The sequence below is a fragment of the Artemia sp. Qi Xiang Cuo genome, chromosome 19 (assembly GCF_049724085.1).
Source record: "Artemia sp. Qi Xiang Cuo chromosome 19, ASM4972408v1, whole genome shotgun sequence".
Lineage (NCBI taxonomy): Eukaryota > Metazoa > Arthropoda > Branchiopoda > Anostraca > Artemiidae > Artemia > Artemia sp. Qi Xiang Cuo.
Genome location: NC_142812.1, coordinates 14,694,582 through 14,719,847, shown reverse-complemented (window position 1 = coordinate 14,719,847; position 25,266 = coordinate 14,694,582). Strand labels below are relative to the sequence as shown.

Below are 25,266 nucleotides of genomic sequence, written 5' to 3'. Positions count from 1 at the left end.
CGCTATTTTTGTCTGTGTATCATTAATGTATCTTTTTCCAGAGGTTTAACCTCTTCACCAGAGTTTAAAATAACTTGCCTTGGATACCGCCCCCTCTCAGCCCTTTTGAAAAGTGAAAATAAAATGGGCTTTATAAAACAAACAACCAAATAAAACAAATTACTATATAAATTATCGAAAACTTATCAGTTTTTAATGTGGGCCAATTTTTCGGTTTTGTTGCAATTATACCATACATTTTCAACACACTGGAAGAGATTTTAAATAAAAACAGCATTCTCATCATATGAACTGATTTTTATTCAAAGAACCAGTTTAGGAAGAGAAATGGCATGTCCTATCTATTCTAGTCTCCAAGACTCCTTATGAAACAAATACTTCTGTAGTACCTAGAATTCCGCCATTAGATTTATATTTTCCGGTCAACTAACTTGTGGGTCATCCACTAAAAGCATATTTCAGTTTCTACCATATTTTCCCAAGGAATTAAAAATGCAATACTCTATCCTGGCACCCAGTTATACAAGAAGATATAAAAAAAAACATACCACCGTCCATATTAATATTTGGCTCCAATTTAGGAGGGTTGTAATCTGGTTGAAGCTTTACAGAAGCATCTGTATAAAGACTCATTTCTACGAAAACTTCCTCATTGAGCGATAAAAACGAATCAGTACTTCCAAACAGACTCTTATCATTGGTTAATGCGTCTTAAAGTTATAAGGAAATTAAAACTGAATTCGCTTATGAAATCTCAAAAAATGATTTAGTGATGAGTATTAAGGTTTTTAAAGAGAAAACTTTATAATAAGTTTAGAAAAAAAGAAACCCCAGGACTATGGATTTAGTGATGAGAAAAAAATTATAGAAAGAAAAGACAAAATTTTTCTGACTATCTTTGTTTTTGTCTTTGCACAATTAAACAGTTATAGGTAAATATCAATAAGTAACAACAAAAGTAACTCGTCCGAATGGTAAACAAAGCAAAGAAAAACAAATGGTAGGAGACAAATATATACTGAAATAATATCCATTGTATGCTACTTCTAGATACGTGAAAATCACATGCTACAAGTCAAAATTAATTTTAATTTATCTCATGAATCCCGGATTCAAGAGTTAGGATACAATCATCAAGTAGAAGTAATAAAAACTTATCATAAGCAAAAAGAATAAACTTTGGGACTCCTCTAGCCAAGAGCTATACGTCCTCGTATCTAGGTACGGATAACGCTTGAGAGCAGTCTTGAAGAACCCCTACCCCCATTTAGACAGTTTCTGACAATACCTAGTAAATTAGGTCAAAGCTTCAGTATTATTTTATTTTGGTTATCTAGGGTCAGAGACAAGGACATATGAATGATGAGAGCTGGTTCTCTTAAACATCATGGTTAGGCTGCCTAATTGGCTGGAAGTAAAACCAAGAAATAATAGAATTTGTTATTCCAATCCTGATTATTTGTTTTTTAAATTTAAAGCTAATCTGCTTTCTTTAGTGAAAGAGGGAAAATATTTAAACCTCCATTTAAAATTAATAACAGATTTCTGGTCGGAAGCAGATGCAATTGAAATTGGTGTTTTTTTTTTGTCATTAACTTAAGGGCAATAATTTATTCAATTAAACAAAGGCAATAAAAATGTATGACCTTTCAGACCTTGATTGGAAAAGCTTCTTTGTGGAAGAAGCTATTTTTTAGATTAACAAAAGACAGGTTTTACAGTTTGTTTGATCTATACTTTAAGTAAAAGTAGCAAAAACGAAAAGTTCAAAAAATGAAATTTTTGATTTCAAAAAATAATTTAGTGATAAGTATTAAGGTTTTTAAAGAGAAAACATTAATAGGCTTTAAAATAAAAGCCCCAGGACTATGGATTTAGTGATGAGTAAAAAATTATAGAAAGAAAAGACAAAATTTTTCGGACTATCTTTGTTTTTGTCTTTGCACAATTAAACAGTTAAAGGTAAATATCTATAAGTAACAACAAAAGTATCTCGTCAGAATGGAAAACAAAACAAAGAAAAACAAATGGTAGGAGACAAAAATATATACTGAAATAATATCCATTGTATGCTACTTCTAGATAAGTGAAAATCGCAGGCTACAAGTCAAAATTAATTATAATTTATCTCATGAATCCCAGATTCAAGAGTTAGGATACAATCATCAAGAAGAAGTAATAAAAACTTATCATAATGAAAAAGAATAAACTTTGGGCCTCCTCTAGCCAAGAGGTATACATCCTCGTATCTAGGTATGGATAACGCTTCAGAGCCGTCTTGAAGGCCCCCCCCCCCCCCTTTTTAGGCAGTTCTGACAATACTTGGTAAACTAGGTCAAAGCTTCAGTATTATTTTATTTTGGTTATCTAGGGACAGAGACGAGGACATATGAATGATGAGTCTTAGCTGGTTCTCTTAAACATCATGGTTAGGCTACCTAATTGGCTGGAAGTAAAACCAAGGAATAATAGAATTTGTAATTCCAATCCTGATTATTTATGGTTTTTTTTTTTAAGTTTAAAGCCAATCTGCTTTATTTAGTGAAAGAGGGAAAATGTTTAACCCTCCATTTAAAATTAATAACAGCTTTCTGGTGGGAAGCAGATGCAATTGAAATTGGTGCTTTTTTGTCATTAACTTAAGGGCAGTAATTTATGAAATTAAACAAAGGCAATAAAACAGCATTACCTCTCAAACCTTGGTTGGAAAAGCTTCTTTGTGGAAGAAGTTATTTTTTAGATTAACAAAAGACAGGTTTTAGTTTGTTTGATCTATACTTTAGGTAAAAATAGCAAAAACGAAAAGTTCAATAATTGTCCTAATTTTCACACATAATTGTTCAAAATATAGGTAGAGCCACAATTCGGTCAGGTAAATTGTTACTTTGCATTTATATACTAACGAATCTGAGGACAACGGAAACTGAAAGACGGATGGTCTTTTGAGCCACAATTCGCACACTGGACCGGAAGAGAGCAAGGTTTGTCTCTAGTTTTCGTGGTCGCCCGAACAGCGCGCGCAAGTCATAGCAATTGTTAAGCACATCTTAGTATCGTGGGACATACTCTGGCAACACTGAAATCTCCTCGGGAGCTTCCTGTCAGCAGTAATCAGAAAATACTCATAACCTATGTTTAAACCATAGCACAAATAATACTTCATAAGAGATTCTGAATTGAAATTTATTCTCACCACGGGAGATTGTCGCAGCCGCTTGAAATCAAAAATCCCCAAATATTTTCCTTCTATGGCTTCCAAATCGCAATCTTTCTCAGTCCCGCCCATGATACCCTGCAAACTCGCGTTTTCTCGATTCGACGCAGCAATCCGGATATCTATCTTTTATCAAGCTCGATACGGGTCCCAACATATCCGCTTTAACTTTTATTGTAACAGTCTCTTTTGCGCCTGACGTCATAAATGTCATTCACTCCTAGTTGCTCTAAATCTTCCTTCCGCTTTAGCGGAGTGCCCAGGTGACGCTGAAGTTTCGATGTAAAAAGAACAAATTTATGAACAATTCCTAAATTTATATAAAATCACACGACATTAAGACTCCTTGCATCCTAGTCTTAGTATTACTGCACTATATTTTAACTGAGTATTGCACCATAGTATTATTGCACCATCTTCGGCTCTTAGTGTTGCATTATAATAAATGGAAAACCAAAGCGTTCTTTTTTTGGGAAAAAAATTATGTGAAGTCAAAATTTGTGAATTCAAATTCAAATGTGAAGTCCTATGTGAAGTTAGGTGAAAAAATCTGTCAAAAGCCCTGGCCTCATTGTCCTGAGGCTTATTGTACCATATTCTTAATCTCATTGCACTTGATTTGCAACTGGCTGCACCCTTGTATTAGTCTTATTCCACCTGAGTTGCAACTGACAGCACCCTGGTCTTATTGCATCATCTTCGGCTCAGTATTGCATTAAAATCAATGGAAACTAAAGCAGTTTTTTTATTCAAATGATTAGAGAGTGGCATATTGAATTATTAGAAAATAAAAGGCAAATATGTCAGAAAAGACGTGCTATTTATAAACGGTCTCGCCACTTGTACATACAACTAAATCCTTGCACCAGAAACAAATAAAATATTTCACACTCTTCAAGTTAAGAAAATTGAAAATTTGAAAATAATAAGTAAGTATTAAATTCCAAAAGTTAAGATCCAAATAAACTTATGTTGGTTGTTTTGTTCATAGAGTTCATTGGGATATTAAAAAATAAACATCCTAATAATTGAAACAATCCGTGACTCTTATGAAACAAGTATATAACTTAAAATGCCACCATTTCACGCCCCGCTATAATTTCAAGGAAAGCGCAGCATACACATTTTCATTTTGGACACATACATTTATAGAAGAATCTCAGGATATAAGAGTCATACCTTTGACCCTGCGATGTTCGACTCCATATTAAGATACTCAGAATGATGTTTATAGTTATACCAGAAGAAACAGAAAATAGATTGGCATCACGTTTCTTTGATACGTGAAGATGTCAAAAGGGTATAGTGAAGATGTTGGAAGTACAATGAGGAAGGCCCATGGTGTTTTTTTCACAATTGGAAAAAGTTTGGAAGAATAGGAAAATAAATCTTCTCAACAAAATTAGAAAATTGGACGCTACAGTGATGATAATGGTCAAGTATGGGCTCTAAAAATTGAACTTTCCAAAAAATAGAGGAGCATTTGCAAGATATTTTCCAAAGTATTCGCCTATGTTTTTTGGTACTCTACTGAGTGACCGTATCTTAGTTGTAAGTTGTACGAAAAATAAGATTCAGTAGGGCTTCTATGGTTATAATGAGAGAAAAGTTGAGACGGTTAAGACACGTTCTGCGAATGATACACTGTACAAGATCGTTCTCTTAGGGCAACCGTCTCAGGCGTAGCGAAAAGCAGAACACCCTCGAATGGGGCGGGAGGATGTTTTTAGAAAGTATTTAAGGGAAATGGGAACTTATTTGGAGGGTGAAAAGAGGGAGGCTTTGCATAGATTCGGATAGAGGAAAAGTGTGCGTAGTTGTGTAGACCTCAGACGGCTTGATGCTCCAATGTTGTAAGTAGCAATAACAATAGTAACAAATATGATAATATTTTGATATTATATTATCATTTGAGGAGGTATGTCCTGCTTTAAAACAATTCTAGTAAAATCACAAAAAAATACTTGTAAGAAAAATAAGAGTTCCAAATAAATTAAGGTTTGCTGTTTTGTTCATGGATTTTATTGTAATACAAAATTCAGTGTCCTAATAAGTGACACCATCTGAGATTCTTATTAACTAAGTATAAATCTTAAAATACACCCATTTTACCCAGACACAATAAAACATAACCTTCACAAAAAATTCTAGGAAAGTGTATGGTACGTCTTTTCATTTTAAACATGCAAATAAACAAAAGAGCATCAGGATATATGAAGCATACCCATTCCCCTGCAGATGTACAACTCAAGGTTACGACGTTAAGAATCAAGTTTAGACGTTTAGACAGTTAGAATTAGTTTAGGGTTTGAAAAAGGTCATTTTAAAAATTAAGGAACTTTGCAAGGATAATAGGTCTTTCAAAGGGATAATAGATTTGCAAAGATAAGGAATTTTAGAAATTGATGAGTTTTTTTTCAAAATTTTCTTGTACAATAGTAGTAATAGCTGCTACTTAGTAAAGAGCAAGCCCTTGCTCATAGTAAGAGACAGTTAAAGACCTGTATTGAAAAAACAAACCTGTCTAATGAGAAAATTTTGGCATTGCATCCTGATTGGTGACCCAAGACACTGGAGATTCTATTGATTGGAAAAGAAGGATTCTATTCTATTGAATTCTATTGATTGATTGGAGATTCTATTTGAAAAGTGAAAATAAAATGGGCTTTATAAAACAAACAACCAAATAAAACAAATTACTATATAAATTATCGAAAGCTTATCAGTTTTTAATGTGGGCCAATTTTTCGGTTTTGTTGCAATTATACCATACATTTTCAACACACTGGAAGAAATTTTAAATAAAAACAGCATTCTCATCACATGAACTGATTTTTATTCAAAGAACCAGTTTAAGGAAAGAAATGGCATGTCCTATCTATTCCAGTCTCCAAGACTTCTTATGAAACAAATACTTCTATAGTACCTAGAATTCCACCATTAGATTTATATTTTCCGGTCAATTAACTTGTGGGTTATCCACTAAAAGTACATTTGAGTTCCTACCATATTTTCCCAAGGACTTAAAAATTCAATACTCTATCCTGGCACCCAGTTATACAAGAAGATATAAAAAAAAACATACCACCGTCCATATTAATATTTGGCTCCAATTTAGGAGGGTTGTAATCTGGTTGAAGCTTTACAGATGCATCTGTATAAAGACTCTTTTCTACGAAAACTTCCTCTTTGAGCGATAAAAAAGAATCAGTACTTCCAAACAGACTCTTATCATTGGGTAATGCATCTTCAAGTTCTAAAAATATTAAAATTAAATTCACTTATGAAATCTCAAAAAATGATTCAGTGATGAGTATTAAGATTTTTAAAGAGAAAACTTTATAATAGGTTTAGAAAAAAAGAAGCCCCAGGACTATGGATTTAGTGATGAGTAAAAAATTATAGAAAGAAAAAACAAAATTTTTCTGACTATCTTTGTTTTTGTCTTTGCACAATTAAACAGTTATAGGTAAATATCAATAAATAACAACAAAAGCAACTCGTCCGAATGGTAAACAAAGCAAAGAAAAACAAATGGTAGGAGACAAATATATACTGAAATAATATCCATTGTATGCTACTTCTAGATACGTGAAAATCACATGCTACAAGTCAAAATTAATTTTAATTTATCTCATGAATCCCGGATTCAAGAGTTAGGATACAATCATCAAGTAGAAGTAATAAAAACTTATCATAAGCAAAAAGAATATACTTCGGGCCTCCTCTAGCCAAGAGGTATACATCCTCGTATCTAGGTACGGATAACGCTTGAGAGCAGTCTTGAAGACCCCCTCCCCCCATTTAGACTGTTTCTGACAATACTTGGTAAATTAGGTCAAAGCTTTAGTATTATTTATTTTGGTTATCTAGGGTCAGAGACAAGGACATATGAATGATGAGTCTTAGCTCGTTCTCTTAAACATCATGGTTAGGCTGTCTAATTAGCTGGAAGTAAAACCAAGAAATAATAGAATTTGTTATTCCAATCCTGATTATTTGTTTTTTGAATTTAAAGCTAATCTGCTTTCTTTAGTGAAAGAGGGAAAATATTTAAACCTCCATTTAAAATTAATAACAGATTTGTGGTCGGAAGCAGATGCAATTGAAATTGTTTTTTTGTTGTTTTTTTTGTCATTAACTTAAGGGCAATAATTTATAAAATTAAACCAAGGCAATAAAACAGCATGACCTCTCAGACCTTGATTGGAAAAGCTTCTTTGTAAAAGAAGTTATTTTTTAGATTAACAAAAGACAGGTTTTACAGTTTGTTTGATCTATACTTTAAGTAAAAGTAGCAAAAACGAAAAGCTCAAAAAATGAAATTTTTGATTTCAAAAAATAATTTAGTGATAAGTATTAAGGTTTTTAAAGAGAAAACATTAATAGGCTTTAAAATAGAAGCCCCAGGAGTATGGATTTAGTGATGAGTAAAAAATTATAGAAAGAAAAGACAAAATTTTTCTGACTATCTTTGTTTTTGTCTTTGCACAATTAAACAGTTATAAGTAAATATCTATAAGTAACAACAAAAGCAACTCGTCCGAATGGTAAACAAAGCAAAGAAAAACAAATGGTAGGAGACAAAAATATATACTGAAATAATATCCATTGTATGCAAGTTATAGATAAGTGAAAATCGCATGCTACAAGTCAAAATTAATTATAATATATCTCATGAATCCCAGATTAGAGAGTTAGGATACAATCATCAAGAAGAAGTAATAAAAACTTATCATAATGAAAAAGAATAAACTTTGGGCCTCCTCTAGCCAAGAGGTATACATCCTCGTATCTAGGTATGGATAACGCTTGAGAGCAGTCTTGAAGACCCCCCCCCCCCCCCTTTAGACAGTTCTGACAATACTTGGTAAACTAGGTCAAAGCTTCAGTATTATTTTATTTTGGTTATCTAGGGACAGAGACGAGGACATATGAATGATGATTCTCAGCTGGTTCTCTTAAACATCATGGTTAGGCTGTCTAATTGGCTGGAAGTAAAACCAAGGAATAATAGAATTTGTTATTCCAATCCTGATTATTTACGTTTTTTTTAAGTTTAAAGCCAATCTGCTTTCTTTAGTGAAAGAAGGAAAATGTTTAACACTCCATTTAAAATTAATAGCAGCTTTCTGGTGGGAAGCAGATGCAATTGAAATTGGTGCTTTTTTGTCATTAACTTAAGGGCAGTAATTTATGAAATTAAACAAAGGCAATAAAACAGCATTACCTCTCAAACCTTGGTTGGAAAAGCTTCTTTGTGGAAGAAGTTATTTTTTAGATTAACAAAAGACAGGTTATAGTTTGTTTGATCTATACTTTAGGTAAAAATAGCAAAAACGAAAAGTTCAATAATTGTCCTAATATTCACACATAATTGTTCAAAATATAGGTAGAGCACAAAAATCACAAAAGTAAGACAGCATAAAAAATAAGTACAGCACAAAAGCAGTACAAATAAGTAGAAAATTGGCTCAGTCCCTCATAATACAAATTACCTTTCTTAATAGCACTGATGCCAACATAGCCAGGTGTTTCCATGTTTCATAAATTAAGTCAAATACACAGTCAGCTCCCCTTCACAAATTTCAATATTGTATCTTTAAAAAAGAAGGACTACAAAACCTAGAAAATGGATGGGAGATATAAGCAAAAAGAACATAGATCAAGCACATGCCCAAATTAAAGACAGATTTATTGACATTTCTAAATTTACATTGACCAATTAATAAAATAGATGTAGCCTATGGTAAACATTTTTCTTCATCTTTGTCAGAACAGTCGGAAGTTCTTAAGCAACGAAACTTAAGTTCTTAAGCAGTCTTAAGCAAATATGAAGTTCCTATAAAAGTTTACAGCTTTCAAATAAAGGTTAAAAGGTAAAAACAAATCTTGAACAGATGCCATACTAGTAGGTATTACTTTCTACTTACAATGTTTTTTACTTTTTATAATTCTCCCTTTTCTAGTTGCTTCAATTGGACCAACATATTTTTAATTCAAGTTGCTATATCTAAAATATGTTGGCAAAATGTTGCCCCTTAGAGGAAAATAAACCTAAGCTCCTAAACCTAGGGACATACAACTGGTATTTGTATCAAGGTAGGTCACAACCTTGAGAAAATCCATTATCCCTTCCAGAACCTCTCATACAATTTTCTGAAGTCTTTCTGAATTAAGTATTGATAATAGCAACAGCAAGGCAGCTAAACCCCTGAAAATTCAATGAAGAAACTGAACTAAGACAAGTATCCCTACTAATTTCACATATAAATCCTAAGTACAATTCTCACTACTCCAAGAGACCCCTTTAAAAACCTTAAAATACTTCAACTTGATTTTCTAAGCACTTATAGGTGAAATCATAAGATTTTGAGATTTAAAGGGCCAAAATCAACCCTCATTCCAACATCGTACGATAGAAAGTACTTAGTGAAAAGGCTGAACAGCTACACATGCTCCCTTTTACAAACACTATATTTGCCTAATTTAAAGTCTTATCATCTTTTGACTTGTTTGGAGATATAGAAACATATATCATTTTTGGTTCTAGGGCCAGTGCTTACATGATGTTATATTTATTTATACGCTTTAATTTAAATGTATCAGCTTAGGTCAAGGTTAGGGATGAAAGACATATCTTGTAATCAATACCTGACTACAAGAAATGAATTGACTGTTGGCCTTACATAGAGAAGAAGTCGTGGTCCTGTGATGAAGTGTTAGAAGCAAGAACTGCTAGTCTTTAAAAATTAAAGGTCTTGATATGTCCTAAAATAGGGTATGTTTGGTAGAACCATAAAATTTTCTTGAACTCCAGCAAATTATATGTTTCTTTTCAAATGTATTTTAAATATTAATTCTCCTACATACCCCCCCCCCCCAAAAAAAGGCCCTTTCCATTTTGCTCTATTGCTTTTAAATGTCTTTGAACAGCTACTCATTCTGCCCCGCTTTCTTAAATACAATATTGAGTTTTTCTTTTCGTATATATTTCAAATCTTAATTATAACTAGCCAGCCCCCCCCCCCGTTCCCCAAGACACCTACGCACTATTCTTTACCTCTTTAATCCCGTCTTTGGCTATGTATCCTTTTCCTCATGTTTGTTTATAGTAGTATTTATACCTCACCCTAGAAACAAGGCTGATCCCAATATCCATTATCCAAGGCTGAAATGTTGATTCCGTTACCTATGCACCAGGAATGGCTTTGGATTGTTTTTATCTTTTTTTTGGCGACAAGACAAAATAATACACTTACCACTTCGTCCTAAAAAACCACTTACCATACCTACCCAGACCCCCTCCCCCCCCCGAAAAAAATATAGGATTGTGATTTCAGTAACTTGGTTGACACAGCTACATATACTCCCTAAAAACTATATATAGACCTCAATAGATTTTTTTGCTTTTCTTTCAAATAGAAAGATTAATTATAGATGATACTGTGTTTTCTTAGCAAACTCCATGTCTATTCTAATCAGCTTAGAAATCTTCAAAAAACAGAACATACAAAAATTTGGTACCGCAGTAGCTTCAGCTTAATATAATCTCAATAAAAACCCATGGAACTGACATCCTTGAGACTATATCAAAATAACTTCCTAAGCTACTCCTTTCACTCATAGAACTATTGTAAGTTTGCATGAGATAGTACTAAAAAGTTAGCTACCTTGCTATGGAACATGGCAACTAAATAATCAGACAATTATTGTTACCTGTTTTGCTGGGTATTTTATACAGGTATTACTTGAAGTATTTTATAATGCTCATAAAATTAAATTGGGAAATCCAGAGCAGATCCAGAAATCTCTGCTAAAAATAGTAGCTGATAGATGCAATGGTTGGCCTGTCCTGAGGGGAATACTATGAAATTCTGAACATTAGCACTTTTGGTAAAAAGCTAAATTAGAGGTTTCTATTCATCTTGCAAAGTAGTGGATCTAAATAGATTAGAAAAGTAGTACTGGATTAAAAGGATTTGATCCAGAACCTTAATCCAGAACCTGGGATGATATTTAGAAGCATCTATATCCATTTCTTTCCAAAGGATTGTTACCTTTAAAAAATTTTGTTTTATAAAGGTAATCCCAAGAGACAGATCCACTGCTTCCTTGAGACCCAAGAAAAGTGTTTAAGCATTATACCTTTATAGATCCTGATTTCTAAGCTATCACAGATTTATAAATATATAAATTTAATCTAAGGTAAAACTTGTTTAATGCTTAAAATTCTACTGCAATAAAATGAATTATATTTAAAAAAAAACTAGAACAAATGAAAAAAAAATTACTGCCCAAAATTAAGGCAAAATATTTTTTGTCAAAATTTAACTAGGCTAGTAGACCTGCCTCATACAAAATTTTCTAAACCCTAGAAATTAGATACAGAAACAGATAGAGATAGTGACTTGACAACCCCTTCACAGAATAGACGTCTGCAACCTAATCTTTGTCCTCAAACTTTTATTGACTCTCAAGCAATACAGAAGGAACTAGCCTCAATAAATTGATCAGAACTAATCCTTTCTGATGTCAACATATCATGGACAAACGTTAAAGAACCTCTCTTATCAACTGAAAAAAAAGCAATCCTGTGTCATCTACCAAAAACAGCCAAAGAAACTTCCATTCCTCTCAAAACTACCTTAATTACCTTAAATCGCATTGTCCAGCAAAATAATGAAAAAATCCTGTAGAGTTGCTGATCGCTGGTTGCTGGTCAGTGAAGATGGGGAGCCATTGGTTCAGCAGCATCCCGCTCTGTTTTCCATGGTTTGGTGGACTGATTCTTATCAACAGCGATTTTGAATGCATTGACAGAGGGAGTGGTGACAGGTGAATTGGAAAAACTGTTCCAGGGGGCCACCACTTAATTGGAGAAATAGTGGTTGTGGAGTCTGCTGCGCCCTCTAAGCAGCTTCTTACTATGCCCTCCTGTCCTGGATGATTTGTCAAGTTGGAAAGACTTGTGAGAAGAGGAATCGGCATGCAGTAGCTTGTGAGTCAAGATGAAATAACCCCTCTGTTGTCTGTAGACTAGTGTTGGAAACTGTAGTTTTTTCAGGCGAGATGGATAGTTGAGGATCTTGCATCCATCATCAGCTTTGGGTGCGCGCCTTTGAACAGACTCTATTGTCGGTTGCTCACCCTTATTCAGGGGCGTGGCAACCACATCTGAAATTCCAGTAATGGCCAAACGAGACCGTTGTACAGCTTCGTTATGACTTTGGATGATCTATTACGTACTGTACACTTAATTATTCCGAGGTTCTGAGATGCTTTGGCAACCGCTGTTTGTGTGTGTTTGTGGAATTTTAATTCTTAATCAACGACTATTCCCAAATCTCTTTCAGCTGCCGAAGAACCAACCAATTGCCTTAGGACACCCCTTTTACTTATAGGATACTGCCCCTTCTCATTCTTTTTCCCGAAATATACTGTCTTGCATTTCTGGATGTTAAACTCAAGCTCCCATAAGCGGGCCCAAAGGGAAAGGGAATCCAGGTCTTCCTGTATGGTGGCTTTTGTTGCTGTCTATTCCGCGGGCCCTATAAGCTTTGAATTGTTGGCATAAAGGCTCATCTTATTTCTTACAGCCCATGGAGTATCATTAATGTAAATATTGAAAACTGTTGAGCCCAAAATCGTTCCCTGGGGCACGCCACTATCAACTCCAGCAACTACCAAGAGGAACTCCTGCCCATTATCCCCAAAAGCTTTAACTCTCTGCTTTCTTTCTGAGAGGAACTGCATCACCCAGTCAACAACCTCCACGTGTACCCCAGTAGCTAAGAGTTTTGTCTTCAAACCGTGATAGCAAACTTTGTCAAAGGCCTTAGCAAAGTCCAATGAGATCATATAAGCAGAGATACCCAGGTCTAGCAGTTCAGAGACATATTCATATGCATCAATAAGATTTGTCTCGACCAAGCGTCCAGATCTGAATCCATGTTGGCTATCAGTAAGTAATTTGTTGTCAATCAGGTGTTTCATAACAGCAGTATTCACAATTAATTCAAGGATTCCAATGACTGTCGAGGTGATGCTAATGGATTGGTAATTGGGGGCACAGTTCCTGCTTCCACCCTTGTGAACAGGTGTGATATTCGCATTTCGCCAATCTTGAGGGACTTGTTTGGTATCAAGAGATTTCTGGAACAGCTTTGCTAAGGACAGGGCAATTTCCTCATGAGCCTCTTACAAAGTCCGAGGTTGAACCCCATCAGGACCAACTGACTTATTTGGGTTCAATCTTTTCAGCTGTGATTCCACATCCAAAGTGCCAACAGTAATAATTTGCATTGGTTTCTGAATATCATATTCTGGCACCTGTGGCAAAGGGGTATCTCCTGGAGGTGTAAAAACTGACTTGAACTGCTGGTTCAGAGCTTCAGCTATACCTCCAGGGTTGCTTATGGTATTCCCATTAACTGAGAGTTTGGTTACTGAATGTCTTCCAGGCTTTTGAGTGGAGGCATACTTCCAAAACTTCTTTGGATTTGTTTTCAACGCTGAAGCTAAAGACTCACCATGCTTGCTAGTAACTTCTCTTGTAAGGTAGCGGACTTTGTTTCGTATTTGTTTGAATTTGTCATGATTTGCCTACGTTGGGACGACCTTGTACCCTCTCAAGAACTTCTTTTTCTTTCAGACTGCTAGCTTGATTTCTCATGTGATGAAAGGGAGTGCTTTTAGTCTTTGTTTCCAAGTGTTTGTTGTGTGTTTTGCAGTTGTCTCACTGAAGACCATTTTCATCCCAAGCCATGCTCCCTCTAGATTATTCTTTTCAACAAAAGACCAATCTTGGTTTGCTAAATCTTGCCTGATCTTTTTGTAATTTGTATACACATGCTTTCTAAAATTGTTTGTCTGCAGGTACAACTTCAGTCAACAAGTTATGGCTAAATTGGCAAAAAAAACAGCAATTCTGCCTACTGCAGATGTGCTGACCAGTTATACCAGAGAACAGCTGAATGCACTGGGGACGGTCAACCTCAAAGTTCAGTACAAGAGCCAAAACCCCCAGACCCATACTTTCCATGTAGTCTGCATGGATAGAGCCCCCATCCTCAGCCGCCATTCAAGTGAACAGCTTCAGCTGATCAAGTTTGTCCTCAGCATCCACAGTCCTGTCCCGATTAGACCAGGAGTACAAAAACTTTTAGATGAATTCAGTGAGGTTTTTGAAAGCATAGGAACACTGCCTGGAACCAGCAAGATATATCTCAAAGAGGGTACAACCCCTACTGTACAGCAACCAAAGCAAATCTCATTTGCTCTGCAAGCTAAGTTCAAAGAAGAACTGGAAAGGCTGTAGTCACTTGGGGTCATAGAAAAAGTGACCAAGCCAACACAGTGTTTGAACTCTCTGGTCCTGGTAAGAAAGACAGATGGGTCAGTCAGGATCTGTTTAGACCTTGTTGACCTAAACAGAGCAATTGAGAGACTGCATTACCCTATACCCTTATTTGATGAAGTAGCATCAAAGTGCAAAGGCGGCAAGAAATTTTTTAAATGGATGCCATAAATGGATACTGGTTGATGGTTTTGGACAAACCATCCTCCGAGTTGACAACGTTCAACACCCTGCACGGTTGGTATAAATGAAATCAATACCCATTTGGACTGATTTCAGCACAAGACAAACATCAGCAAAAGATGGAGGAGGTTTTTGGGGAACTGGACATTGAGCTGATTGTTGATGATATCACAGGCAATGGGCATAACAATGCTGAGCATGACGTCAAGCTGAGAGCAGTACTCCTAGCCGTAAGAAACAAAGGAGTGCAGTTCAATAGAGAGAAATATGTCTTTGATACTACTTCCATCACCTACTTTGGACACAGATTAACAACAAGCAGCATTGCCCCAGATCCAGAGGAAACCAAGGCATTAAAAAACATGCCTGCACCCCAAAACCAGAAAGAAAAACAGACATTGTTAGAAATATATAATTACCTATTCAGATACATCCCCAATCTATCAACGCTGAATAAACCCCTTTGAGACCTGTCAAAACAGAAGAAGTTTGAATGGACTCCAAGCCAAAAGGATGCCAAGGGGGATTTGGGATACAATTTGTCAAAATCTCTCATACTTCGACCAAGAAGCCAAGGAGATTGAGGTGATTACAGATGCCTCCCAGCATGGTCTAGACACGCAACTGACAGTAGACAGAGCAACCATTGCTTTTGCATCTTGCTCTCTAAGTGAGATGGAGCAGCATTACTTGCAAATGGAAAAAGAGATGCTTGGAATAACATTTGCTTGTAAAAGATTCCACAAATATCTGTTTGGAAGAACAATCTGCATGACCCCAGACCACAAGCCTCTGGAGTTGATCTTTGGGAAATCAATACAAAAGACACCTCCAAGGCTGCAGCAAATGATGTTGGCTGTTCAGCCGTATGACATCAAGCTGTGATACAAATCTGGAAAGACCATTCCTGTAGCGGACGCCCTATCTCATCTGCATCTTGCAGATATAGACATAGAGTCACAAGTGGACTTGGAATTTGTGGTTTACTCAGTCCTTCAAATTATACCCATAGCAAGCCAAAGGCTAGTCCAAATATGCCAAGAAACAGCAAAAGACGAAATATATAAGCTTCTGATGCAGACAATACAAGTAGGCTGGCGAAGCACTAATAAGGACCTAGACAAAAAACTTGGGGCCTTCTGGAATTACCAGCAAGAGCTGGCAGAACTTGATTGCCTTGTGGTAAAAGGACAGCGTATAGTCATTCCGATAAGCATGAGACCAGATATATTAGACCAACTACACTCCTTTCATTTGGCAGTGGGAACGACTAAAGAGCGGGCCAGAACTTCTGTGTTCTGGCCAGGCATTACACAAGATATCAAGAGAATGGTGGGCCAGTGTGAAGTATGTGCCAAGTTTGCCCCAAGCCAACAGAAGGAGACAATGATCCCACACAAAATACCAGACTACCCTTTCCAGCAAATAGCTGTTGACCTGTTCCAGCTCAACAGACAAGATTACATGGTCACTGTTAACTATATGAGTTGTTTTTTTTTTTAGGTTGATAAACTGACAAACACCCCATCACATCACGTCAAGGCAAAACTGAAAACACATTTAAGCCCAATTAATTTAATTTATTTTACAACTATCACAAACACAGAAACAGATGGAAAAAACAGCAGAAAAGAGAAAACGAAAAACATACACTTAATGGCACAGACAAAGCAAATACATATATACATCAATCAAAGTGACGAGAGTAGAGGTAGCCAAGGATGACTGCTACAATTCAACTTAGCAAGACTTGTCAAGCAACTGATTATCTGCAGGAAAACGATCAGTTACTACGTATCACCGGATCAGATATGAAGTACTTGTTCTCAGTGGAATTTTCAGCAGAATCTTCAAATATCTGAAGAAAATTCTACAGATTTTAAACTTATCTTCTTTATGCAGAAGTTTCCAAAATGGTGTTATATATAATATATATGGCAGCGCGACAGCATTATAAATTCTAGCCAGTGAAAACCTGTCAAGATTTCTCTTCGAAGAAATTGTGGCCCCATACAGTTCTAATTTAATGCTCAACATATGTGATGACCAGCAATGGGTAGATGACAGTGTGTCACCAATGGGCAGTCCCAAGTATACTAGTGACTCCATACGCTTGACACACTAGGATTCTAGTTAAATGTGAGGTAGAACAGATTTATTACAATTAAACAATATTACTTCCGATTTTGACAAATTAAAACTAAGGCCAATATCACCATACTGAGAAGACAGGAAATTAAAATTACTTTCTAGGGATATTATTTTCCAAGAAAAACTCAAGATGTCATCTGCAAATCCAACTATGGTTACATATATTCCTCTTAGAGTACAGCTTGTAGTGACTTTAACATGCACCTCGGAAAAATACTATCTTAGGCAGCGCGCGAGCGCTGCCTAAGTAAAGAACGATGGGGGCACAATGTTTTTTTGGTTTTTTTTTTTTTTCCATACCTGGGCACTTCGTATTTAAGGAGTTGTCGTAGAAACTTCAAAAAGGACTCATTAATGGGAAATTGGAGTGGCTAGTGCCCTTTTTAATAGTCAAAAGTGATTGGAGGGCAACTAGCCCCCCCATGCCCATCATTTCCCTAAACACATCCAATCAAAATTTTGAGATAGCCATTTTGTTCAGTATAGTTGATTCCCAGATAGAAAATATCTTTTTGAGGAGGACACTCCCCACAACCCTCAGGGCAAGGGTTTTAAGTTATGCCCTGAGGTCATATAAGATCAATGTTGAAACAATGTAGTTTATTTTTTTTTTTCTTTAAAGCAGGGCACTTCATATAGAAGGGGTCCTCGTAGAGACTTCACAAGGAGCTCATTCGATTGGAAATCGTGAGCTCTAGTGCCCTTTTTAATAGTCGAAAGTGATTGGAGGGCAACTAGCCCCCCCTACCTCACGCCCCTTACTCCCCCACCCACCTCCACTCGAACTGTGGAGATATCCAGGTTGTTCAGCGGAGTTGATTTCCGGATCGAAAATGTGTTTTTGAGTAGGACACTCCCCCACCACCCTCAGGTCACGTGGTTTAAGTTATGCCCTGGGGGCATCTAAGGTTTTTATTGAAGCCGTTGTTGTAGAAACTTCAAAACAGGCTCATTCGTTTGGAAATTCGAAAGGCTAATACCCTTTTTAATAGTCGAAATGGGGGGCATATATGGTTTTTATAGAAGACATTGTTGTAGAAACTTCAAAACGGGCTCATTCAATTGGAAATTCAACTATCAGGGCAACTATCAGGATCGAAAATGTGTTTTTGAGGAGGACACTCCCCAACAACCCTCAGGGCAAGGGCTTTAAGTTATGTCTTGGGGTATATAAGGTTTTTATAGAAGGTGTTGCCATAGAAACTTCAAAAGAGGCTCATTCGATTGGAAATTGAAAGGCTAGTGCCCTTTTTAACAGTTGACAGTAACTGGAGGGCAACAAGCCCCCCCCCCCCAACCCCCACGTCCATCAATCACCCAAACACATCCAATCAAAATTTTGAGATAGCCATTTTTTTGTGTAGGCTAGTTGATTTCCAGATAGAAAATATGTTTTTGAGAAGGACACTCCCCCACAACCCTCAGGGCGAGGGTTTTAAGTTATACCCTGGGGGCATATAAGGTTTTTATAAGAAGGTGTTGTAATAGAAACTTCAAAACAGGCTCATTCAATTGGAAATTCAAAGGGCTAAATCCCTTGTTAATAGTCGAAAGTGATTGGAGGGGAACTAGCCCCTCCTCCACGCCCATCATTCTCCCAAACACATCCAATCAAAATTTTGAGATAACCATTTTGTTCAGCGAAGTTGATTTCCAGATAGAAAATATTTTTTTGAGGAGGACACTCCCCCACAAACATCAGGGCAAGGGTTTTAAGTTATGCCCTGGGGGACATATATGGTTTTTATAGAAGGCATTGTTGTAGAAACTTCAAAACGGGCTCATTCGATTGGAAATTCAAAGGGTTTGTGCCTTTTTAATAGTCGAAAGTGATTGGAGGGCAACTAGCCCCCCCCCTCACGCCCTTCATTCCCCCAAACATAGCCAATCAAAATTGTGACATAGCCATTTTGTTCAGCGTAGTTGATTTCAAGATAGAAAATGTGTTTTTGAGGAGGGCACTCCACCACAACCCTCAGAGCAAGGCCTTTAAGTTATGCCCTGGGGGCATATAAGGTTTTTATAGAAGGCGTTGTCATAGAAACTTCAAAAAATGTTCATTCGATTGGGAATTCAAAGGGCTAGTGCCCTTTTTAATAGTCGAAAGGGATTGGAGGGCAACTAACACCCCCTCCCCACGCCCATCTTTCCCCCAAACACATGCAATTAAAATTGTGAGATAGCCATTTTGTTCAACAAGTTGATTTCCAGATAGAAAATAGGTTTTTGAGGAGGATATTCCCCCACAACCCTCAGGGCAAGGATTTTAAGTTATGCCCTGGAGGCATATAAGGCTTTTATAGAAGTCATTGTCATAGAAACTTCAAAACAGGTTCATTTTATTGAAAATTCAAAGGACTAGTGCCCTTTTTAATAGTCAAAAGTGATTGGAGGGCACCTAGCCCCCCCCCCTTCAATCCCATCATTCCCCCAAACACATTCAATTAAAACTTTAAGATAGGTAATTTGTCAGCGTAGCTGATTTCCAGATAGAAAATATCTTTTTGAGGAGGACACTCCCACACAACCCTCGGGGCAAGGGTTTTAAGTTATGCCCTGGGGGCATATAAGGTTTATATAGAAGGCGTTGCCATAGAAACTTCAAAACAGGCTCATTTGATTGGAAATTCAAAGGGCTAGGGCCCTTTATAATAGTCAAAAGTGATTGGAGGGCACCTAGCCCCCCTCCCACGCCCATCATTCCCCAAAACACATCCAATCAAAATTTTGAGATAGCCATTTTGTTCAGCGTAGGCTAGTTGATGCCCAGATAGTAAATACGTTTTTGAGGAAGACACTCCCACGCAACCCTCAGGGCAAAGGTTTTAAGTTATGCCCTGGGGCCATATAAGGTTTTAATAGAAGGCGTTGTTGTAGAAACTTCAAAACAGACTCATTTAATTGGAAATTCAAAGGGCTAGTGCACTTTTTAAAAGTCAAAAGTGATTGGAGGGCAACTAACCCCCCTCCCCACCCATCATTCCCCAAACACATCCAATCAAAATTTTGAGATAACCATTTTGTTCAGCAGAGTTGATTTCCAGATAGAGAATATGTTTTTGAGGAGGACACTCTCCCACAACCCACAGGGCAAATGTTTTAAGTTATGCCCTGGGGGTTTTAAGGTTTTTATAGAAGGCGTTGTTGTAAGAACTTCAAAACAGGCTCATTCGATTAGAAATTCAAAGGGCCAGTTCCCTTTTTAATAGTTGAAAGTGATGGGAGGGTAACTAGTCCCCCATGCCGATCATTCCCCCCAAACACATCCAATCAGAATTTTGAGAGAGCCATATTGTTCAGCTTATGCTGGTTGATTTCCAGATAGAAAATATGTTTTTAGAGGACACCCCCCACAACCCTCACGGCAGGGGTTTTAAGTTATGCCCTGGGGGCATATAAGGTTTTTATAAGAAGGCTTTGTCATAGAAACTTCAAAACAGGTTCATTCAATTGGAAATTCAAAGGGCTAAATCCCTTCTTAATAATCAAAAGTGATTGGAGGGGAACTAGCCCCTCCTCCACGCCCATCAGTTTCTCAAACACATCCACTCAAAATTTGGAGATAAACATTTTGTTCAGCATATTTGATGTCAAGATATAAATTATTTTTGTGATGACACTCCCCAACCTCCCTCAGGGCAAGGGCTGTAAGTTATGTCGTGGGGGATATAAGGTTTTTATAGAAGGCGTTTTCATATAAACTTCAAAATGTGCTAATATGACTGGAAATTTATATGGTTCTTGACCTTTTTCAAATTTTAAAGTGTGTGGATGGCCAACCGCCCCCCCCATCCATCATTCACCCACACACATCCAAACAAAATTTTGATAGCCATTTTTTTTAGCATAGGCTAGTTGATTTCCAGATGGAAAATATGTTTTTGAGAAGGACACTCCCCCACAACCCTCAGGGCGAGGGTTTTAAGTTATACCCTGGGGGCATATAAGGTTTTTTATAGAAGGCGTTGTCATAGAAACTTCAAAAAAGACTAATTTGATTGGAAATTCAAAGGGCTAGTGCCCTTTTTAATCATCTAAAGTGATTGGAGGGCAACTAGCCCCCCTCCCCCATGCCCCTACGTCCCTCACACCCCAGCAAACAAAAGTTTGTGATTGCGATTTTGTTCAGCATCGTTGATTCCCAGATAGAAAATATCTTTTTGAGGAGGACACTCCCTCACAACCCTCACGGCTAGGGTTGTAAGTTATGCCCAGGGGGCATATAATGTTTTATAGAAGGCGTTGTCCTAGAATCTTCAATAAAAGCTCATTCAATTGGAAACTGAAAGGGATAGTGCCCTTTCTAATAGTCGAAAGTGATTGGAGGGCAACTAGTCCCCCCCATGCACATTAGTCCCCCAAACACAGCTAATAAAAAGTTGGCGATAGCCATTTTGTTCAGCATAGTTGATTTACAGACAGACAATATGTGTTTGAGGAGGACAATCCACCACAGCCCTCAGGGCTAGGGTTTTAACTTATGCCCTGAGAGCATATAAGGTTTTTATAGAAGACGTTGTCATAAGAACTTCAGAAAAAGGCTCATTCAATTTGAAATTCAAAGGGCTAGTGCCCTTTTTAATAGTTGAAAGTGATTAGTAATATTTTTTGTTGTTGTTGTGGTTTAGACCAGGGCACTTAGTATCAAAGGAGTTGTTGTGGAAGCATCAAAAGGGGCTCATTTGATTGAAAATAGAAAGGGCTGATGCCCTTTTTAATAGTCAAAAGTGATTGGAGGGCAACTAATCTCCCTTCCACTCCTACCCTCCCATTTGCCCATTATGTTTAAAAACTAAATGTTGCCTTAAGATTAAATCAAAATGCAATGTGATAATGCTAATTCCCAATAAGGCATCTCAGCTGTATCCGAAGAAAAACTGAGGGTATTATGTTCAAACTTTTGATGCTACTTCTGCTCTCAAAATTTAACCAAATCAAAAAAGTGCAAGTATATCAAAGCTATCAAAGAAAGTAAACAGATTTTTTTGCAAATGGTATCAAGTTTTCTGTTTCAGGTCAACTAGAGGAGGTATGAAACTAAGTTAAACAGTACTATTTGTGTCAAGATTTTTAAAATGGTGTATGTTGTTAAAAATTGCTGAAAATTTTTCTCCAGCATACAAATAGCAGGTCAAACTATAAAGTCTTAAAAAACGAAAAGATTTAAAGTGTTATTTTCTTTTTCACTGAAAAGACTATGTAAATATAAAACGAACAGAAATTAATTAAAAAACTTTTTCCACAAAATAAGTTTTTCAAAGAAAAGTAAAGAACTCCATTAAACAAAAAATGAGCAAAAATAAAATCAAATATTCTACTAAGAGTGAAACTACCACAAATCAGCATCAATAAATAAATGAAACCCAAAACAAACAGAAATTAAAATAAATAACCAAGTCAAACTCAAAACGAGCAAAAATTAACAAAAGTTGGGTGCAAAACCCCTATGCCATCCCAAGGCCAGAACAAAATTTGCACTTCACAGAAAAAAATAAATGTTTTTACTTTTATGCCTTTATTAAATCAAATAATTTTAGCATTTTGATTACTAAATATCAGTATATGTAAATTAAACTGACAATGCACCTTCATTTTTATTTTTTTCATTAAAGTATTTTTTGTATTTCATTAAAGTATTTAAAGTATTTTTCATTTGTGTTTTTTCATTTTCATTATATAGCAAAAATAAGTGAAAAGTGGTATCATCTTTGACAATCCATAATGGGCATAAAATTGAGTTTGCAAGTAAAGCATTTAGGTATATGTCTAGATAAGCCCCTTCACATAAGGAAACATGTTAAGAAAACAATTTTTGCTTCATAATATGAAGAATAATCATAATTAACATATTTTGCAAGGGGAGAATCTTTATCTTCACTTCTTTGATTTTTTTATACTTTTTCTACCACATTTCTAAATCTGTGTGTCTATTCTTTAAGTATTGAAAAACATGCTCAAAACAAATGCCCAACCACCATTGTACCTAGCCTAATTTATCACTACATTTCTATTAACATGTGATAGGCCTATGATAAATAATTAAATGGCACTGGTGGTGTTTACTTTGTATTTGAAAACAGAGAATCTGCTTATGAAATACATGCTTATTTTTCAGGAATTTGAAAAAAAAAATAATACAACAATGAAAGAAGTGAAGATAAAGATTCTCCCTATGCAAAATGTGTTCATTATGAATATTCTGTATATTATAAAGTAAGAATTGTTATCTTAACATGTTCCCTTATGTGATGGGTCTTATCTAGGCTTACACCAGCAATTATTCTATTTGGAAAGAGCAAAAAAAGGCATTGAGCAGTAGGCTATATTTAGCTTATTCTGGTAAATTTCTAGGTGGCCCTATAATTCAGCTACAATAAAAGTGAAGCATTTGATGCCTTTATTAATGCTCTTTCATCAATATAATAATAGCTTCTGGTGCAAATTGCATCTTGAGCCCTTAAAGGGGCCCCAAAGGTAATTTATTTTTGTAACCACACAAAGAAGTTATAACCTAGCATAACCTGCAAAATACTTGATTTCCAATTCAAGCCATTTTCCTACCATTTAAAGTTTTTCAAATGCCATCAACAAAAACAGTGCTGAATTTTGCAATTCAACACTTTGCTGCAAACAATTCAGGGTATATATTTCCACATTAGGGAGTGGGTGGGGTAAAGTTCAAGGTAAATTTGCAGTGGGCTATATAATTTAGCTAGGATGAAAGTGAAAACATCATTTGATGCTTTTTTATGCTCTTTCATAATTCATATAAAATATAAATTTAAAATTTAAATGATAACTTTCATTCAAAAACTAAATGTAGAGATGATTATGTTTAGGGGTATATTTTTTCTTTTTAGGTACTTATGCATTATGCAGGCACTGCTATTTACTCAAGTATGGTTAATGCTAATGAAATAAAATAGGATGAATATATAAAAGTTTAGAAACAAATTTGGGCTATAAATTTGCACATTAGGGGTGGGGATAAAGCATAGCATATATTAAATGCATAACCTAACCTAGGTACCTTTCCCTCTCCCCCCCCCCCCTAAACCCCAAAAACAATCATTTAAATATTGTAAACTCCATGAGACACAATGCTTTGCAATCAATTTAGGTATGGCAAATAGCAATTTGATGGGTTTTGTTGGGTGACTGTAGCATTTTCTGTTTGACATTCCACATAGCCTACAGAGTATAGCAGTGCCTGCATAAGTACCTCTTTTTTCCATAAACTATTGAGTATACAGTTATTAAAGCAGAGACAGGCAAATTTCTTGTTGCTAAGACCACATAAAGGGCAGGACATACTATACCTCTACACAGTGAAACAACATTTGTTGTAGCCAGAATAAAGTCTTTATGTTTGGGAAAAAAATTTTTAGAACTTGGTATTTTGAAATGGAAACCACTGAAACAGTAAAATCTGTTGTGCACTGAATGCAGGTAACTAGGCTAGTCATAATTTGGTCAACCCTGAGTTAGCCTAAAAAAATTCATGAAATTTCCTTAGCACCCAGCAGCTTATGGAGTCTGGAGTAATGCACTAGTGTTTGAACACCTTCAGTCTCTTTAAATGCTACTCCTTTAGATCCTGGAGGCATCTGAATATTCCATATGCACAGCTTATAAGTTTTTATGCAGGGATAGCACCAGTAGTTTACAATGTCCATAGGCCTAGAGGGATAATGTGTAAAATTAAAGGGCCACCTAGAAATTTACCCTTATTCCTAGGTCAGTGATTTCAGCTACTCCAAATTTACCAAATTCTATACTTCAGGCCTAATAGCCTATGAAACCTTTAAATTTGCATAATATTCAAAAATGGATAGTACCTAGCCTAGAACTATTAACAAGATAAATTGTTTACAGTTTTGATTTTGGCAGATAGTGAGTCTAGCTTCTACCTGGCCAGCATTAGTAGCAAATTATGATACATAGTTACTCACCAAAAAATAAACCCATGAACTTTTGTGAAAACTGATTTTGGATTAGGCTACTAGCCTATTTAAAATTAGGCTATAAGCAAGTATCAATTTTCTATGTTTTTTGTCATTTGTCAATCAATCAACTGTAGTGAATCGAGGCGTGCGTCAGATCATTTGCCCCTCTTCTCTCTGGGTTGGTTGATTCTTCTTCTTCTTCTGACAATGTATCCCAATCTTTGAATATTTCTTATTCTTCTATTTAACAGCAGGCGGGCTTTTCAGGTGATACTATTTAGCCCTTTTCCTTTTGCTTCACTCTGTGGACTACAGAGCTACTGGCTTGATTGCCTCATGATTATTAGATATTTTCAGATATCTTTCAGTAGATCTTTCGACTAAATGAGTTCAATTATGAGTTGATAGATGTC

At 36.1% G+C, this 25,266-nt stretch overlaps 1 pseudogene across 1 annotated transcript in view; it reads right to left on the bottom strand.

Moving 5' to 3' along the window:
* LOC148940535 (uncharacterized) overlaps window positions 1-25,030 on the bottom strand; it is a 36,596-nt pseudogene extending 11,566 nt beyond the window's left edge. The window contains exons 1-3 of the transcript XR_016143407.1: window positions 24,860-25,030; window positions 8,713-8,839; window positions 6,300-6,470 (exon numbers count right to left, since the gene is read on the bottom strand). The product of XR_016143407.1 is annotated as an uncharacterized LOC148940535 (transcript). The remainder of the gene's footprint in view (window positions 1-6,299; window positions 6,471-8,712; window positions 8,840-24,859) is intronic.
* Window positions 25,031-25,266: the final 236 nt, after the last annotated feature.